Source organism: Crocuta crocuta, unplaced genomic scaffold, assembly GCF_008692635.1.
Source record: "Crocuta crocuta isolate KB4526 unplaced genomic scaffold, BGI_CrCroc_1.0 scaffold84, whole genome shotgun sequence".
In the NCBI taxonomy this organism is placed as follows: domain Eukaryota; kingdom Metazoa; phylum Chordata; class Mammalia; order Carnivora; family Hyaenidae; genus Crocuta; species Crocuta crocuta.
Window position 1 is genome coordinate 1470537 of NW_027530213.1, and position 18551 is coordinate 1489087.

The 18551-nt window shown below is 45.4% G+C and overlaps 1 protein-coding gene across 4 annotated transcripts in view; it reads left to right on the top strand.

Moving 5' to 3' along the window:
* The first annotated feature begins 3216 nt into the window (after window positions 1-3216).
* The window catches only part of LCA5L (lebercilin LCA5 like), a 42557-nt gene continuing 27222 nt past the window's right edge, over window positions 3217-18551 (top strand). For 3 of the 4 annotated variants that reach the window (XM_077765431.1, XM_077765429.1, XM_077765432.1), the window contains exons 1-2: window positions 3217-3263; window positions 9244-9398. The gene's annotated coding sequence lies outside the window, so the exon portion shown is untranslated. Of the gene's footprint in view, window positions 3264-4589; window positions 4767-9243; window positions 9399-18551 lie in introns of those variants that run through there. The other variant, XM_077765430.1, reaches the window with a different exon arrangement.

The following is an 18551-nucleotide window of genomic DNA, read 5'->3' on the forward strand; positions in this document are numbered from 1 at the left end:
TGATTGGTCGATAAAAGCAGCCTCTGCCTTTGAACGCCCGACAACAGCCCCTAAAAGGCAAGGCTGCGCCGCGCACCAATCAGACGGCGGCGTGCGGGCGGGCGGCCGGGCGCCGGCGGTGGCGAGGCGCGCGGCGCTGGAAGAGCCCAGAAGACGCCAGCNTTCGCGAGGCATTTGGCAAACGAACAGCGAGGGTCCCTGAGACAAACGGAGGCTTCCCGACTTTCGAGCTTTCCGGCCGGTGAAAACAGCTCGGCCAACTCTCCTCCAATAGATTCCTTGACGCGTGGCCCGTTGCCAGTTTTCTCCCTTTGCCACCTGTTCCTCCTAAAACACAGAGGCTGACAGGCCGCAGACGGGTACGGTTTCACTGACGTCCCGGACGAGGCGGGGCGACGGAGGCGGGCTGTCCGAAGGGAGGAGTTCAGCGAGCACCTTGTCTTCACTAGTGCGCAGGCGCCGCGAGACCTCAAAGTCACAGGCTCTGTCCACCTGATTTATGAAGACCATTGAATGGTGTTAAAAGTTAGAGGACTTAGGGGCGCCTGGGGGGCTCAGTCGGTTGAGCATCCGACTTTGGCTTAGGTCATGATCTCGCGGTTCGTGGGTTCGAGCCCCGCGTCGGGCTCTGTGCTGACTGCCAGCTCAGAGCCTGGGGCCTGTTTCAGTCTGTGTCTCCCTCTCTCTCTGACCCTCCCCTGCTCATGCTGTCTCTCTCTCTCTCTCTCTCCTAGAAATAAATAAAACATTAAAAAAAAATCCCAACTTTTAAAACCGCCATGTTTATTACTGTTCCCACAGCACCACCGGCCATAAAGTAGACATCTTTCCCAACTCAGCACAACAAAAACTGCTACCACCCACCTTATAGGAATAACTCACCACCCCAGGTTGTACAGACACAGCCCACCTGTAACATTAAGAGTGGGCACTCTAACAGCACGAGAAGGAAGGGGTGGTGACGTGAAGAGGAAGCCTTGTCCCCTACCCACCCCTAAAAAACAAGATCTAAGCAGAGTCAGTGTGGAAATGCCCTCTGCCCATATTGCCTACAGTCCAAATGCAAAAGCCATAAAGGGAAAATGTGATAAAGCTGGCTCTGCACAAATATCAAAATACATTGCAAACAAAATTTGAAAGAAATTGACAAACTGGAGGAAATATTTTTAACATATACCACAGACCACGTTTTCATATGCCAGACCTGTGTTTCACAGAACATCAAGAATTCTACAAAGATGAACATAAGTGAAAAAATGGGCACAGGGCAGGAAAAGGCAAATCACAAAGTAAGTACAAATGGTTACTAAAAATATGAAAAAATGTCTATCCTTCCTAGCAATCAAAGACGTGAATAAAATTGAAATAAAGTGTCCACCTTAAATGGGCAAACGTTTTTTTAAAGAAATTAAATTTAAAAGATCATCCCCACGGGCGCCTGGATGACTCAGTCGGTTAAGCCACTGACTCTTGATTTCAGCTCAGGTCACAATTTCATGGTTTGTGAGTTCGAGTCCCACATCGGACTCTGTTCTGACCCTCTCTCTCTGTCCCTCCCCTGCTCGCACTCTTTATCTCAAAATAAACTTAAAAATAAATAAATAAACTTAAAAACAGAAAGAGATCATCCCCAATGTGGGTTAAGGATTGGAAGAGATTGCCTGGAAGGCAAATTTTCCTACACCTTCAAAAAGCCTTGGGGTGCCTGGGTGGCTCAGTCGGTTAAGCATCCGACTTTGGCTCAGGTCATGATCTCACAGTTTGTGGGTTCGAGCCCCGCGTCGGGCTCTGTGCTAACAGCTAGCTCAGAGCCTGGAGCCTGTTTCAGATTCTGTGTCTCCCTCTCTCTCTGACCCTCCCCTGCTCACGCTGTCTCTCTCTCTCAGAAATAAACATTAAAAAAAAAAAGCCTCAAAGTGGGTATATCCTTTGATCTTCCAATTTCACATGTAAGAATTTATTCCAAGGTGTCAGGAATGACCTCTGTTAACCTTAAAACTGTCAGAGGGGCGCCTGGGTGCCTCAGTAGGGTAAGCATCTGACTTCCGCCCAGGTCATGATCTCACGATTCCTGAGTTTGAGACCCCACGTGGGGTTCTGTGCTGACAGCTCAGAGCCTGGAGCCTGCTTCAGGTTCTAGGTCTCCCTTTCTCTCTGCCCCTCCCCCACTAGCACTGTGTCTCTCAAAAAAATAAACATTAAAATAAACTGTCCATTATTAAAACCCAGCAAATAGGTTTATTGGGGAATAAGAGAAAATTGTAACCTGGGACATTTGAACTATGGCAAAATCTTAGGCAAGTCCCAACAAATGGGACAGGAACAGTATTTTATGGAGAAGGAAGAAGTTGGAAAGGGTTCAGAAGTCCATCCAGGAAAGTAGGAGTTCAGGGGGATGACCCATTCTCATTGGCTGGGTGGCAGGAGTGGCCGATTTGTTGTAGGAAATGGAGTGCTCATCTCTCCCTGTTGGGACCGGAATCGATCATTGTTTCCCTAACACTCTTCTGCTGGAGCCTGTAATTGAGTTGAGTGGTAGGCCCCCAACCCCCGCCCCCCAGCCTCAGACCTACTTTGGTGAGATTTCCCTCTAAGCTTCACACCTCAAAGATTCAATTAGGCGGATACCCAACATGCCATTAATACAATGAGGGTAAGGGGAAAAGAAGAAAAAATAAATGTTCATTAGTTCTGCCTATGCATTTAAAATTCCTAGGTAATCATTAAAAATCACCTGCAATTCCATACTCTAGGTGATTTTTAATTTTTCTTCGTGCTTTGCTGTAACGTTCTGAATTCTCGACAAGAAACACGCATTGTTTGGGGATCCGATTTTCTTTTTACCGTAGAAATTCATCTTTACAAAGAGAGGTTAACAGGGGCGCTCTGGTCTCCGTCCACTCCCTTTCCAGACAGGGACGATGACTCCACGCCGGCCCGCCTGGGCCCACCCCTCCCCCGGGGAACCCAGCGTCTACACCCGCCTGACTGGGTCCACTCTTTGTCCCCGCCTGCGTAGCAGCCAACTTGGAGCGCTCAGCTCCAGGTCCATGCACCTCGCAGTGGACTCGGATTCTAACCACCGGTACAGGGCCGAGCGCGACCGAGACCGCGGAGGAACGGCCGGTTNACCTACTTCCCTACGCTCCGCTCAGCAGCGCGCACGCGCGGGGCCGTCGGGCCTCCAGTCCCAGGAGGCTTCGCGCGCGGGTTTCCAGGGCGACGCGGGGGAGCCCGGAGGCCGCGGGAGCCGCGTGGAGCAGGTAACGGCCTTGCCCGGTCCCAGCCAGGTCCTCCTCCTGCTCACGCCTCCGGGCCCTCCGGCGCCGCCGGTCACTCAGCCCCGGCCCCTGCCCGGCTCGGGCAGCGCAACCTCGCTCTTGCTCCAGTTGGTAACGTAGCGGGGCCGCCGTCCGCCTCCTCCTGCAGAGCGCCGCCTGNGCACACGGCCTGGCCACACAGGGAGGCATTCGGTCAGGGGGGACCCTCCGACCAGTCCGTACACCTCCAGGCGCCGGGGAAAGAGACTGGGTCGTCTTCACCTGGTAGCGCGGGGCCGCTTTTACCCCCAGCCGCCCCCCACCTGCAGCTTTCGCCTGATTTGATGTTTGAAGCTGAGACCTGCAGCTTCACGTCTACCTTCCAGCTTTGGTTCCCCGCGCAGCGCGCTAACCTCGGCGCTGATGTTTCCTGATCCTCAGCCCGTGGAAATGGGAATTCTTTGAAATTTCTGCACAGTGTTTGTTCCTCACTCGCTCAACCTTGGAGCTCTTTGTCCACAGTTTCCCCTTAGCGCTTTAACATTTCATTGCCACACTTGTGCCAACAGGTGACTTTTTAAGGATGGGGGTTTCCACTGCCGAACGTGACCTTGAACCTGTGTTCTATCTACCCTGGCTCCCTAGATGAATTCATCCAGTGCCATGGGCTCAAATCCCGTCTAAATGCCAACGAGCCCCAGAAGTATCTATCTCCAGCCCTGAGCGTCCACTGAACTTGAGACCCGTGTACTCAGATGCCTGCCCACATCTGTACTTGGATGTCTAAGGCAACCCCTGACGGCCTCTCACACCTGCTCCTCCCACACTTTACACACCCCGTTACTGGAAACCAGTAATGCCTTTTTCCTTCCTACATTCAATCTGCCAACACATCCTTCATAATGTACTTTTCATAATGAAAAGATTGCACAATTCTGTCTTTTCTCCACCCCCCCCCGCCCCCCGCCCGCCACCAGCACCACCCCAGTCCAGGCCACCATCCTCTGGTGCCTGGATCATTTCAGTAGCCTCCTAATTTGGTCTCCCTGCTTACTTATGCCCTCCTTCCCATGAATGTAGACAGTCTTACCTTTTTCTGTTGTTTCAAGTGAATACGGTTTTCTTTTAGTAATACGAATTTCATAGTTTGCACAGATAAAAATAATTTTTAGTATGTATTTTGAAGATTTCAACTTTTAAACCAGGTAGCCAGAGCTACATAAACACCTTACTGTTAACAAGCTAAAAATCGAAAGATGCCCGTCAGCCTTCTTGGGTATCTGTGTCCCTGGGCTGAACTTTAACAAGAACTTTAAAACTGGCTGTACAGAAGAGTTAAAAAAAAAAAAAAATCCGGGGCCTCCTTTTAAGTGAGAAAAAGAGGGCGTGTAGGAATTTAGGCTCTGTTTATTCCCTTCTCTTTCATCTTTGGCTTTTTAGAGAAGCACCAAAAGAGGCGAATTGAAATGGAGACCAACGATCATCCCAGTGCTGGTCGTGTTGATAGTAAGTGCCTGGGCGCTGGGACCCCAGTCCATCAGTCACAGGGTGCTGCAGCGATTCACAGGACGGTCCCCTCCCTCGGGGAGCACACAGCCCCCACGCACCTGCACCCTGGCTGTCGCAATACCCAGCCCCCACTTTTTCTCTTTTCCATCAAGGGAAACCCCAGTTGCCCCGAGTGGCAGGGTAGGCTGCTTGTAGGGGGTGCACGGGATATTGCAGATCACAAACCTCAACTTTGACCTCACACTCCCCCCTCATGCCGTCACTTCCCGTCTCTGGGAATCTCCTCAATTTCCAGCCGCCACAACAGAAGCCTTCCCGGCGTCGATCCGCACGTTGTTCATCCTGTCCTGGGTCCTCCCCGCCCACCCCCCCATGCCCTGGGCCCCATCCTCACCCGCTTGTCCGAACCTACGCTTTCACTCTCAGCTGTCACCTGTTGCGTCTCAACCGGCTCTTACCCTTGGCTTTGAATCATACTCCAGTCTCCCGTCCCAGGAGAGAGAGAACAAAAAAAAAATCTCCTCTGATCCCATGTTCCCTTTCGTTTTCCAGCGATTGCCCAAACTCTCATTCCCTTCGACGGGCAAACGTTAGGAAAGGCTTGCCCGCTCCGTGTGTCGCCTCCCTGCGTCTCCTTCCTTAGCCGCTGGAGTCCGCCCTCCGCCCTCACCTCTGCACTGAAACAAAGCCCCTGCTCAGACGGTGCCAGGCCTCCCCTTGCTCAGCCCCTCAGCAGCACTTGCCTTTGGCACGGCTGCTCCCATTTCTCGAAGCGCTGTCTTCCCTCGGCTTCTGCGCCCCAACACCCCACCCTTCCGGCTTCTGCTAGCGAGCTGGCTCGCTCTGCTGTCCGGGGCCCCTGATGCTGCAGTTCCTCAGAGCACAGTCTGTTCTCCTGCGTTCTCTCCTGTGCCCCCGTATGCCGAGACCAGGCACAAATCTGTGCACACCATCTACCTGAATGCCCGTCTCTACGGACTCCCAACTTCACCCCTCCGGCTGGGCCCCCTTCTCTGAGCTGACCCGTGTGTCCGGTAGCGGAACGGCCTTTCCTCTTAGTACCGCTCCACGCCGGCTCCAGGTGCACAGACAGGCNAGCAGCATCCAGCGGGTCACCAAGCCCTGGTGACACTGTCTTCCGTGCATCGTTCACTTCTCAACTGCCACTGGCACCTTAGCCCAAGCTGCCCCCTTCTTTCTCCAGCCTTCCGGAATCTTCTCCTCTGGCTTCTCTCGGTTCTGCGCTCCACAGTGCAGCCGGAGGGACCTTCAGAAAGCAGAGCAAATTATGTGGTTCTTCCCAGCGTGCCGCTGCTGCTCCCGGCTGGCTTCTCGTTGCTCTCGGATTCGTGACCCAGATCACACCCCTGTCGTCCTGTGTGCGTGCGGCTCAGGCCCCCCGACCTTTGGCAGACTCAAAGCCCCCGGGCTTTGAAAGTGTCTCCTGTCCATCTGCGTGTCCCTCCTTCCTGCCCTCCATTCCTTTTTGCGTGGTTAGCCCCCACTGACCCGTCGCAGCTCAGGCAGCCCCTCTCTCCAACCTCCACGGCCCGGATCAGGTTTCTCTGTCATACCGCTTCACAGAGTTGCCCCTTTTTCCTCGAAAACACTTAGAATTGTCCCTATTGTGATTATTTCATTACCAGCACCTAAGCCCCATGGAAAGAGAAACATTTCCTCTTGCGTTCCTTGCACCCCCACACCTCATACAGTTCGGGCACATAGAAAGCTCCCAAATACGTGTTGAAAGAATGAATGAAATGAACATTTTAATGTGTGAGATATATCAAATGTAAGGCATTTTAGTACAGTTGATTAGAAGAAAAATTCTAGGAAAAAATAATCAGGCCAGCACTGAAAATTAGAAGGAAAGGTGGCCATGGCCAGGAGGGGAGCTGAAAATGTACACCTCTAGAAGTGTAGCCCTAAACTCACCTTCAGGGGTTTTTTTAGCGTCATGTGGTATGTTGCATTAGCCACCACTTGGTGGAGGTAGAGGCATTTTCTCGTTTCTCATCCGGAAGGCACTTCTTGGGGATCAGGGTCTGGTCATGAATGCAAGGTTTTGGTCAAAAAATAAATGAAGTATATCAAGTTGTAAAATGACCGAAATCTACATCGCTTGTCTATAACCAGCCAGACACTGAACATGGCAGATTTTCATATTATCCAATAAGACTTGAAATTCCTGACATATGTAGATATATTTAATTTATGGATTTTCGTGCTGCACTGGACCTTAGACGTTATTGAAGACAGTTAGCGAAGTGCAGACATTAGACCGTTGATGTCAAACAGCTAGCCGTACTGGCAGCGCTGGCACTGCCCCTCCGATGCCTTGCTACAAGTGCCTTTTCCTTAGAGCGTTCTCCCTCTCTTCTTAGTGTTAATTCGTTTTTAAAATTTTTTTAATGTTTATTTTTGAGAGAGAGAGAGTGTGAGCAGGGGAGGGGCAGAGAGGGAGGGAGACCCAGAATTTGAAGCAGGCTCCAGGCTCCGAGCTGTCGGCACAGAGCCCGACGCGGGGCTCAAACTCACGACCACGAGATCATGACCTGAGCCAAAGTCAGGTGCTTAACCGATAGGGCCACCCAGGTGCCTGTCATCCATTTTCTAAGTCATTTTAATTTGCATATAGAAAAGATTGATTTTTATATCCATTTAGTAACTACAGTTTTATTAAATATTCTTTATTTTATAGTGGTTTTAGGGTTTTCTAAGTATACAGTCATGCCATCTGCACATGATAATAATTTGCACAGTGTGTAATTGGGCTTTTCTTTCCTAATGTGTATTCCTCTTAATTCTCACATCTAATTTCACTGCCTAGTGTGCCCGAAACAGTATTCATTAGCAGAAGTGATAATGGGCAGCCTTATCTTAATCCCTGCTGCAACGTACATTCCTGTTTCACTAGTAAGCGTGAGGCCAGCTTTTAAGTTTGAGACATCTATTTGTCTATCATATTGGAAAAGCATCCGTTTAGGTCACTTAGGGCATTTTGAGTTGGGTCAGCAGCAGTGAAAAGCTTGTCAGGAGTAATGGGTATGGAGACAGGAATTGAGGGAGCATAGAAGCACCGTAACCATTAATTTATTTAATTAATATTTATTGAACACGTGTTTTTTCCTGGGAACTCTTATGGTTACTGGGGATGCAGCAGTAGACAAACAGAATACTGGAATCAAGAAGCTCACACGTCATTGGGGAAGTCAGGCAACTGATAAGCTAAATAAGAATAATATGGATTGTGTCCAATAGTGATACGTGCCACAGGGAAAAATAAAGTGGGAAAGGAAGTAGCCAGTGTTGAGAATGGATAAGAAAAGAGGGAAAACTAGAATGTCAAGCCATTGTTTTCCATAAAGCAGGACTGGTTAAGAATACAGTTACCTCTCCACAAAATAATTTGGGGTGGGAAACATAGTTGTAGCCTTTGAAAACTAAATCATTCCCAAGATTGAGTTACAACTTCACTATAGAACATTTACTTTAAGAATTGGGATTTTTCTGGTTGTAGTAGTAGCCAAAAATGTAATAATTTGTGAGACTGTTGAGCCAGAAGAGCAAATTTCATTATATAATACCACATCTGTAATACCAGTGCTTCTGCAATAAGATCCAGCGCCCACCAGCACTAGCAGGAGAGTCTTCCTTTTCTTATTTTTGTTGTTTGTAGGTAAGTAACATGTAACCCCAGGGGCACCTGGGTGGCTCAGTCTGTTGAGCATCCGACTTCGGCTCAGGTCATGATCTCACGGTTCATGGGTTCGAGCCCTGTGTCGGGCTCTCTGCTGACAGCTTAGAGCCTGGAGCCTATTTCAGATTCTGTGTCCCTCTCGCTCTGCTCCTTCCCTGCTCATTCTCTGTCTCTCTCACTCTCTCAAGGATAAATAAACATTAAAAATTAAAAAAAAAAGTAACATGTAACCCCAAAACTTTGATTATTCATGTTCAACTTTGCACTAGAAGGAAGGAACAGGCAGGTCAAGCCACACAATCTTCTGTTCTACCCACAACATTTTCAAAGGTGCTGCTCTGTTGTGGCTCCTTTAAATTTTCTTTAAATGTTTATTTATTTTTGGGAGACAGAGCGTAAGCAGGGGAGGGGCAGAGAGAGAGGGAGACACAGAATCCGAAGCAGGCTCCAGGCTCTGAGCTGTCAGCACAGAGCCCCGACGTGGGACTTGAACCCACAAAGCATGGGATCATGACCTGAGCCAAAGTTGGACGCTCAACTGACTGAGCCACCCAAGGGCCCCTCCTGTGGCTCCTTTAAATCTCATTTCCTGATCAGTGCAAAGAGCTGATTCACTATGACGGAGAAGAAGCCCTAGTGTGTGAAGTATATAGCAATCCATATACAAATGAGTATATGTAAGTTAATAATTACCGATTCAAAACTTTTAACTGATTCTTATATAAATGTTTACTTGTGAGATCTTGACATTTTCCTTTTGTGATGTTATTCTAGGTTTTTTGAAGTATATTCTTCCCTTAAAAAGAGACCAAAACATGTCAAAAAATACTGCCCTGGAAACCTCATAAATACTATGGTGTGAAGATCCGTCTGCTCCGAACATATAGTTACCTTCACACACCTTAGGAACGTTTGATAAAGGACAGCAGGTATGCGTTCATTCATTTTAAAACCTTTTAGCATATTTTTTGTCTGCTTTATTGCAAAAGCAGCATTGAAGACAACTACACACAAAAAATGCCGTTTTCAAATGATTCAAATGTATATCTTAAACATTCTTCTAATTCTGTAATTAAATGAACACGAAATACAAATTTATTGTTCTTCTGGGCAGCCACGTCTTTGTATGGTGCATTCCAGGAAAGCATATCATCAACTGGGTTACATTTTTTCCATTCAAGCCATGTGTTTAGGTTGTGTTCCTGAGTCATAACAACAAAGGCATTACTATTAACCCTGTCATGATAGAAACAGGCAATTACGCTTCAAGAGCAATAAAACAGGAACTTTTTTTAAATGTTTACTTATTTTTGAGAGGGGAGGGGCAGAGAAACAGGGAGACACAGAATCCAAAGCAGGCTCTAGGCTCTGAGTTGTCAGCACAGAGCCGGACGCAGGGCTCAAACTCACAAACTGTGAGATCGTGACCTGAGCCAAAGTTGGACAGTCAACTGATGGAGCCACCCAGGCACCGCAAACAGGAACTTTTATACTGTAAACACTAGTGTTGAAAATATAAATGTTGCTAAAATCTGAACTATACACCACCATAAATTTAATATATCAAAAACTAGTATGTTTACTCTATAGTAAAAATTAATAATATCATTATTAATCATTTATTTTTAAATCCTTGAAGGCAGAAGTTTACTTTCTTTTTTTTTAATAAATTTTTTAAAATATTTATTTTACTTTTGAGACCGAGAGAGACAGAGCTTGAGTCGGGGAGGGGCAGAGAGAGAGGGAGACACAGAATCTGAAACAGGCTCCAGGCTCTGAGCTAGCTGTCAGCACAAAGCCCGATGCGGGTCTCGAACCCACGGACCGTGAGATCATGACCTGAGCCGAAGTCGGACACTTAATCGACTGAGCCACCCAGGTGCTCCCAGAAGTTTACTTTCTCCATAACCCCAGTGCCTAGTAGGCACTAAATAAATGTTCTTTGGCTGAATATTTTCATTAACTAATTAGTCAATAAACTCAGAAGAACTTTAGGAGGTTGGCCTAAGCCCTTGAGTTTTCAGTAATGCACCAAATAATCAGAAATCCATATGTGTAGAGCCTACATACATTTTTAAATTGATAACAGTGAAGTGAGACTAGTTATATTAATACAGAGACACACAAAAAAGTTCAATCAACTTAAAAGTGTATCTATAGACCTGATACCAGTCATCAATCCATCCATCTTTAACAGATCAGTGAGAAAACTGGTATTTAACAGACTGAATGTTCCAGAGAGCCGCTTGCTATATGCATTTATGGTACATCTCATTGCTGACTAGTAACTTCCAAAAATTACAGTTCCTTTTACACTGTTGATGAGGTCTCTCAGACTCAGTTTCATGAAAAAGAATGGAATTACCACAGGTGAACCCAAATAGGCCCAAATTTGGGTCCTACAGATAGAAATTATAGAACAGGGGCACCTGGGTGGCTTAGTCGGTTAAGCGTCCTACTTTCGCTTAGTCATGATCTCGTGGTTCATGGGTTCGAGCCCCATGTCGGGCTCTGTGCTGACTGCCAGCTCAGAGCCTGGAGCCTGTTTCAGTCTGTGACTCCNAAATTATAGAACAGTTCTGGGGTCCTGAGACTTCCAAAATTCTAAGAATGTTCTGTCTCTGTAGTGAGCATAATTCATGTTAAGCTCAAGTAATCCTTTTGGTAACTGAACCATCCTGGGAAAATATGTCTGAGTGTCTTATCTGTGCCTGTGTAACAAATGACCCAAAACACTTAACAGCTTAAAACAAGAGCGTGGTTGGCCACCACTCGAAAAAATATTTTGGTAAGATCATGGTCTGATTTAAATTAATGGATTAGAGATAGAGAAAATATGGCATTATATCAAAAGTAAACATTCTAGAAAGCATCTGCTCACCTAAATAAGTTGTTTAGCACTAAATCCTATTCTTCATGTTCTACATGGTCACTGTTGATTTGTAACCTGCTGTGGTAGATTCACACAGAAGTTTTCTATAATCTGTCTCCAATTTCAAATGAACACTTACTGGATGGAAAAACAACAACAGGCATTAATTATTCTCTGGGTCAGGACTCTGGGCACAGCTGGGTTCCTTGGCTCAGGATGTGTCTTAAGGCTGTAGTCAACATGTCAATCTGGGCTGTCATGATCCCCTGACTCACCTGGGGGCAAGTTCCAAGCTTCCAAACTCACTCCAGTGGCTGGTGGAAGGATTCTGATTTTCACAGTCTGTTCAACTGAGAGTCTCAGTCCTCACTGGCTGTTGGCCTGAGGCCTCGGTTTCTTGTCATGCGTACTTTTGCATGGGTCTGCTTACAACACAGCAGTTGGCTTCCATCAATGTGAGCACGTGAGAGAAAAAGAGAAGGTGATGAAGACAGAAATCCAAGCCTTTTAGTTATCTCATCTTGAAAGTGACATCTGAGGGGCGCCTGGGTGGCTTAGTCGGTTGAGCGTCCGACTTTCGCTTGGGTCATGATCTCGCGGTTGGTGGGTTCGAGCCCCGCATCAGGCTCTGTGCTGACTGCCAGCTCAGAGCCTGGAGCCTGTTTCAGTCTGTGACTCCCTCTCTCTCTGACCCTCCCCTGCTCACGCTGTCTCTCTCTCTCTCTCTCTCCTAGAAATAAATAAAAAAATATTAAAAAAAAAGAAAGTGACATCTGAGTCACACTCTAGGGAGGGGATCACACAAGGACATGAATCCCAGGAAGCGGGGGTCTGTGGGAGCCATCTTAAAGGTACTGTTCACATGGGACACATTCCCAAGACAGCCTCGGAAAGGTATGTGAGGACTCCCTTCATCACGGGAGGCACTGGCGCGCTCCGCCAGGGAAGGCAGAGTGACGACGTAGAGGAGTCACCTGGTGGTTTCCCCAGCTGACTGAAGATCCACAGTTAGGTGATCATTACCATTCAGTAAGGGTGCTGCCTCTGACCAAAGGAGCCTTCTGGTCTTCCAGATAGTGCCTGACCACCCTTTCCTAAAACCAGTACAGTACAGACAGAATCTAAGGGAGCTCAAAGTGGTTCTTACAGAAAGATTCAGGAATAGAACTGGTTTGGGAAGTTAAAGCACTGTTTCTGTGTTCTAGCATATAGTGCCTGCCTGTACTGTACGAGGCAGATGTCCACTGCCCGAGTCTGGGTGGGAAAAGGGTTTTCCTGGCTGATATTCCCGAGACGTTCAGCAGGAGCCCCAGATGGATGTCCCTCATTTCCTAACTTTCTCTGCTTCTCCCTTTTATCTTTTTCCTCTGTCTCTTGATAACCTCTCTCTTCCCACTTTTCCCTCAAGATTTGCCTTACTTCCCTAGATAAATAAATAGAAGGGAACTTCCTCAGTCTGATAAAGGAAGGACCTACAGCTAACGTCACACTTAATGGTGAAAGAGTGGACACTTTCCTCCTCACACCCCAGACAGGACAAAGACGTCAGCTCTTACCAACCCACCAGAGATTCTGGCCAACCAGTCAGGCAAGAAAAAGAAGTGAAAGGGTCTATATTATAAAAGGAGGATTCAACCTTCTTTATTTACAGATGACATTGTCATCTGTGATGAAATCTACAAAACAGCGACCGGAACCAGTGATCAAGGCTACAGGATACAACATCAATACGTGAATATCAGTTGTATTTCTATATACGAGCAGCAAACAACCGGAAATTGAAATTAAAAAATAATACCACTTAATAATACCTGTATAATAGCTATTATAATAAAAAATATGAACTACTTAGGGATAAATCTGAAAGAAAGATGTAAGAGGTCTGTGCACTTTGTACAAACTACGGAAGATGGCCTAACGAACCAGAGGTGGTGTCAGGGTGTCACTTCTCCATGAATTTATCTGTACACTCACAATCCCAGTGACAATCCCATTAGGCTTTTTTGAGGGAACTGACATGCTGATTCTAACATTCCCATGGAAACTCAGAGGACCTAAACAAAATAGCCAAACAACTTTGAAAAGAAAGAACAGAGTCAGAGAACTAACACTAATTGCATTTCAAGATTAACTATAGGGTCGCCTGGGTGTCTCAGTCGGTTAAGTGTTGGACTTCAGCTCAAGTCATGATCTCAGGATTCATGACTTGAAGCCCTGCATCAAGCTCTGTGCTGACAGCTCAGAGTCTGGAGCCTGCTTCAGATTCTGCATCTCCCCCTCTCTCTGCCCCTCCCCGCTTGTGCTCTGTATCTCTCTCAAAATAAATACACATTTAAAAAATAATTTTTAAAAAGATTAACGATAGGGGCGCCTGGGTGGCTCAGTCGGTTAAGCATCTGACTTCGGCTCAGGTCATGATCTCACGCTTCGTGGGTTCAAGCCCTGCATCGGGCTCTGTGCTGACAGCTAGTTCAGAGCTTGGAGCCTGCTTCAGATTCTGTATCTCTGTCTCTTTCTGACCTTCCCCTGCTCACGCTGTCTTTCTCTCTCTCTTAGAAATAAATAAAACATTAAAAATTTTTTAAACAAAAAGATTAATTATAAAGCTTCAGTAACAAGAAAAGTGTGTAAAGTGTTGGTGTAAGGATGGAGAATTAAGTGAGCAGAGCTGAAGAGAGAGCACAGAAATAGACTCACACATGGGCATCTCAATTATAAAGGTGCAACACTGCTAGGAATTTACCCAAGGGATACAGAAATGCTGAGGCATAGGAGCACATGTACCCCAATGTTCATAGCAGCACTCTCCACAATAGCTAAAACATGGAAAGAGCCTAAGTGTCCATCAACAGATGAATGGATCAAGAAGATGTGGTTTATCTATACCATGGAATACTACATGGCAATGAGAAACAATGAAATCTGGCCATGTGTAGCAACATGGATGGACCTTGAGGGTGTTATGCTGAGCGAAATAAGTCAGGCAGAGAAGGACAAATATCATATGTTTGCACGTATAGGAGGATTAGGAGGAACTTGATGGAGGAACAAGGGGGAGAAGAAGGGCGGAAATGGTGGGGGAAAGGGAGAGAGGCAAACCATGAGAGACTCTTGAATGCTGACAAAAATTGAGGACTGATGGATGTGGGGGGGAGGGGGTATGGGCATGGAGGAGGGCACTTTGGGGATGAGCACTGAGTGTTATGTGGAAACTAATTTGACAATAAACTATTTGTAAAAAAAAAAATTATAAAGGTGCAACAATTCACTGCAAAAAGTGTTGGTTTTTTCGAGAAACGGTGCAGGAACAATTGATGTCCTTATTTAAAAAAAAGGAAGAAGAACTTTGATTGATTTCTGACCCATGACAATTAGCTCAAAATGGATCCAAGTAAAAAAAAAAAAAGTATAAAATTTCCAGGAGAAAATCTTTGTGACCTTGGGCTGTGTAAAACTTTCTTAGATGCAACACCAGAAGGATCACTAAAAGAACAAATGGGTAATTGGGCTTCATCAAAATTAAAAACATCTGCAAACACCTTTAGGGGAATGAAAACACAAGCCACAGGCTGGGAGAAAATACTAACAAACATGTATCCAGCAACGGACTATGTCCAGAGTATACAGAGCTCTGCAAATGCAGCCATAAGAAAACCAACAACCCAATTCAAAAGTGAACAACAGATCTGAGCAGATACTTCATTGCTCCCCTCCGCCCCCGAAAAAGAAGACAGAAGGATGGCAAACAGGCACATAAAAACATATTCAATAGATCCGTCATTTGGAAAATGCAAACTAAAGCCCTATGGGGTATCCCTAAACAGACCTATTAGGGTTTTATTTTATTTACTATTTTTTTCTAGATAAAACTAAAAAGAGTGACATATCACATGTTCCCAGGGATGTGGAGCAGCAGCTCATGCACTGCTGGCGGGAACGCCAAGTGGCGCGGGCACCATGGGGAACAGAATGAACCATCGATACACACAATAACCTGGATGAATCTCAAAATCATTATGCTGAGTGAGGGAGCCAAGCCAAATAAAAGTGCATACGATATGACTTCATTTTTAAAAAGCCGTAGAAGATGCAAACCTAGAGTGACAAAACACAGTCCATGGTCATGGGGGGGGAGAGTGGGGGGCAGGGAGGGACAGGAGAGAGCAACGCCACAGGGGTCCAAGGAAACCTTGGGAGGTAGGCTTTACTGATCACGGTGAGAGTCTCATGAGTACACACGTCTAGCATTATCAAGTTGTACACTTTACATATGTGCTGTTTATCATATGTCATTTGCATACTGTATTTCTACGTACTCAATAAAAGGGTTTAAAAAATGCATGTCAAATCCTTAGAAATTCGTTTTCTTGTACATACTCTCAGTAAGCCAAATAAGTTGACCTATAAGATGCATTAAAAATGATCATTGTTGGCAAAGAGGAAGTCAAACTTTCACTCTTCGCAGATGACATGATACTCTACATAGAAAACCCGANCACTCACTGAGGTTTATTAAGTTGGTGCCATCGTTACTGAACTGCTTCGTAGGAAACCTTGTGTTTCTAATGACTGGTTTTGGTAGAAGACTCTATTAAATTAAGAACAATTGTCTTTCTATTTGTTACAGCAGAAGGAGGCACATCAAGCTTACCTAAAAGCTGATATTCATAGAACACTGACATTAATGAGTTCTAGGAATTCATTGGGCCAGGCAGCTCATGTCCTGGCCGTACCAGGTTGTAAACGTATTGTTTCAAAAGAATATACCACTATGTAAGACATTTATGATGTTTAAGTTTAGTAAATTCCAAAAAAAATTAACATCTTAAGGATATGGATTGAAATTAAGTTTGTAATTCTTATATATTTGTGCCTATTGAATTATAAGACAGTGACAGATCAATGAACCCAGTAATTAATCTGATGTTATGGTTTTTCCAGTGAAATAGATTAGATTATAATAATGATCAAGAGTCTAATAACTGTGCCTCATACCATGTTCTGTAGAAATTTATTGAAAACAAGCTAACAGTACATCCACTGGATAATTGGTGACAAAGAATTTTCTACTCACCCATCCCACACGCACACAGATATTTTCTATATAGTAAGACTCCATTTTGGCCCATCCTGTGGAAATGATACCTATTGCATTAGGTGAATTATTGAGCAGGAAAGATTATGGACAATTTTGCTAATTACAAATACAGCATCTTCTCACTGGGATGTTTTTAATTATATGTGATTTTTTTTTTTCAAACATTTTAAAGGACCTATAGTTACTGCCTCTTAGCTATAGAGACCCTTGCAATATAAAGACCACAGGAGACTGTATATGTTGGGACAATTCGCCCAACAACAGAGGCTTTTGACTCTCGCAAATCTGTATGGGGAGGGCAATAATGACTTCAAATCCACCTCCTTTCTTACAGCTAAACCTACAAAGCCTTCTATTAGGGTAATTTTAATCTGGCTGAATTGTTTTAAGAGTGAGGTTATTTATAGATATTAAGGTTTATTTGGCTCTAGTGGATTTCCATCAGAATTTTTTCTTTTTTCTTTCCTGTTATATCAATGTTTATTAAACAGAGACCAGCATGACTAGTTCTCTACTGTATCGGCAATCAAAGCTCGTTTTAGCCCTATGTGAGCATGTGATTCATAGGGAATATTTCTTTTAAAAAATTGTACATGGAGTACCAGCACGTCACCAAACCTCAATATTCTAATCTGGGAGTGGAAAAGAACCATCCTTCACCCTCACCTCCTTATCTTTATCATCTCACTGTTCCTGTCATGCCGGATTCTGAGTGAGCTGTACTAATTAATCTAGAAGATTAGGGGTGCCCGGGGGATTCAGTTGGTTAAGCATCAGACTTCGACTCAGGTCATGATCTCACAGTTTGTGACTTCAAGTTCCGCATTGGGCTCTGTGACAGCTCAGAGACTGGGGCCTGCTTTGGATTCTGTGTCTCCCTCTCTCTCTGCCCCTCTCCCACATGTGCTCACTCTCTCTCAAAATAAATAAATTTTTAAAAATCTTTTTCAAGATTAAAGAGATAACTGATTGTTTTCAATATAGTCTCAGATCTTGGACTCTAAACTAAAGGTAAAACATGAAAAGCTGAAGAGCAAGTGATCCCCATAGGCTTATCACAGGTCTTGACATAATTTAACAGTTGTATTGACAACTAAGTTGAGTCAAATTATGTCCATTTGGGGTCAGGTAGTATGGTATAGTGAAAAGAAAAAAAAAGCCAGCAGACAGACCTGGACTGAAGACAGAGTTCCCCCACTCACTGGCTTTGTTAACTCAGACAGGTTACGTAACGTTTCCAAGCCTTAGTTTGCTCAACAGTAAAATTTGATTACTAATCCCTATTGCACAGGACTGTCACCGTAATGAAGTAAGCCGCCATATATAAGCTCCTGCTTCTACGCGTGGCATACAGTGTGTGGTGGTGATGGTGGTGATCACTATTCCAGCAATTACACATATTGGTTGTGAGGCAGCAGTGGGTAAACCTGAAGTTAAAACAGGAACAAGACATAGTCTGTCTTCAGAGAGATCTCAGTCAAATGGCACTAGTCAAGCAGTTGTTCCCGGTAAAATACTTGATGCAGAAATAGACGGACTCTTGGCTGCATCTCTCACATAAGGTCATGAGCCTTGAGAGTCCTGGTGTTTGTCCCAAAATTACTCTTCCAAGAGGGAACTGGTATTTGTTGATTGCATACAGTGTGAGGTACTGTGACAGATATTTACAACACTGTCTCATTTCTCCCTGTAATAACCCTACAGAATCAATGTTGTCACTCACATTTTATAGATGGCCAGGATCACTCCACGGACAGACACAGGTTCAAGCCCACCTCAGCCTGCCTTCAAGTTGTCTGTCACCTTCGACTGTCAGACTCCCACTCTTGTAGTATTGGACGGTTTGTAACTGTCAATGAAACACACTCTTGAATTAGCCTGTATCCTGCAATACTGGGATGGCTGTCCCAAAGGAGCGTTCTGAGGATGGAGGAGGGAATTTTTACAGGGCTTCAGCAGGAGAGGTCAGCCAACAACAACTGGTCAAAAGCAAATTCTCACAGATTACCACCATTAGCTTCTCACGGTGATTTGGATTTAACAAGATGCATGGGGAGGAAGTTACGGGCTAAAGTCATGAGCAGGAAGAGGTGAGGAGGGACAGCTCCCAGG